A 1,889-nucleotide genomic window follows, 5' to 3' on the forward strand; every position below is an offset into this window, starting at 1 on the left:
TATATATATATATATATATATATATATATATATATATATATATATATATAGGAAATATAAAACACACACAAACACACACACCATGTAAAAAACATACAGGCGATGGCTCTCTGCGTGTATTTGTTTAATACTAGCAATGGGCTTATTTTATATTTATTATTATTATTATTTTTATTAAATTTTGTCGGTGTATTTGCTTTTTTTTTTTGGTTTTTTTGTTAGTTTTTCATGTGCTCACGAAGCCCATAGAACTGAGTATTTGAATGTCTGTTGTGTGTATTGGTTTAAATATTATATAAATATTTATTTGTATATATTTATATCGATGAATTATATAAATTAATTTATTTATTTATTTATTTATTTTATTTATTTAATTTACTTTGCCGATGCCTCGTGTAGCCCCGGTGATAACGACGACCGACTGAGGCGTATATTTATCTGTACGTAGCGCCAAGGCGGGTGCTGAGTTTCCCATTTCTTCATTTGTTTTTGAATATATATTAAATAAAGTAAATTAAAAAGAAAAAATGAGAGTTTTCTTGAAAAAAAAAGAGGTTAGGGTCTCGATACAGACCAACAAACCCAAGGAAACAACACGCACACTGCAGGGAAGCTGCTGCGGCGGAGGGGGGGAAACAGGCGAATTTGGGTCAAAAAAAAGGAAAAAGAAATAAATATTTCAACTTTAAATGAATTTCAGAAAAAAAAAACGACAGAAAAAGCAAAAAAACAACCGAGGACCCTCAAAGGAGAGGTGTGGTTGCTGCTGGGGGGCATCCTTGTATCATTCAGGTTTGCTTGTTTCCGTCTATGTGATGGCTAGAGATGTTGAAATACTGGTTTATAAGGAATTAAACACTTAATAAAGGAATAAACTCCGTATTTTATTGCAAATATGCAGAAATCTCAAAAAAAAAACACAAAAACACCTAAAAGTTTAACCCGCCAGCCACAGCACAGCGGCGTGCGTCAGTGCATGAGGCCGAGGTTTCTATGGTGAGATCCTCGTTGTTCTGCTATCTATTTATATATTTTTTTTTGTATTTTTTCATTTTTATATTCTTTTTTCTTTATTTAACTCAATTTATCCCTTTTTTAAATTACTTTTACCCACCAAGTCAAGCCACTGATAGCGCACGGACGAGCTGCGCCGGGGCTACTACACTCGAAACACACTAGAATTTGTGTGTATGCTCGTTATCGATGCAGAGAAAAAAAGAGGAATTAAAGAATAAATTAAGAGTTTTATTTATATAATTAATATAAAAAACTAATTAAAGTGATAGATTTACCCCCTATAGATAACAACTGCATCTGTTTCCTTTTCTGCTGCTTGCTGCTGTGCTCGGCGTGTGCTGCTGCAGCACCGCCCTGCCTCGGTAGACATGCATCTTTGTATTAAATAGCTCATAAGAAACTGAATTAAAATAAAAAATAATTTATTTTTTAATATTTTTTAGTGTGTGATAGCTTAATCATCGATTCACGCCGCCGTTGCCGACAGCTCCTGCTGTATGTATGTATACAGGCGTGCGTACTGCTGCAGCCTCAGCCGCAGCAGCTCGTTTGTTGCTGCTGCATGCAGCAGCACAATCAATTAGAGGGGAAACAGAAAGCTTTTAAAGAACCCGGAGCAGCAGCAGCTACAGCAACAGCTGCTGCTGCTGCAGCAGCGGCAGCAGCAGCGTCGGCTGCAGCTCCTACTGCAGCAGCGCCAGCAGCAATGTGAACATCTGCAGCAGCAGCTGCAGCAGCAGCTGCCTCAAGAAAAGCAGCAGCAACAGCAGCTGCAGCAGCAGTTTTCAGTCGCTGTTTGTTTCTGTATATATATATATATATATATATATATATATATATATATATATATATATATATATATATATATA

The sequence above is a fragment of the Eimeria mitis genome, genomic scaffold (assembly GCF_000499745.2).
Source record: "Eimeria mitis Houghton genomic scaffold, Emh_scaff2245, whole genome shotgun sequence".
NCBI lineage: Eukaryota > Apicomplexa > Conoidasida > Eucoccidiorida > Eimeriidae > Eimeria > Eimeria mitis.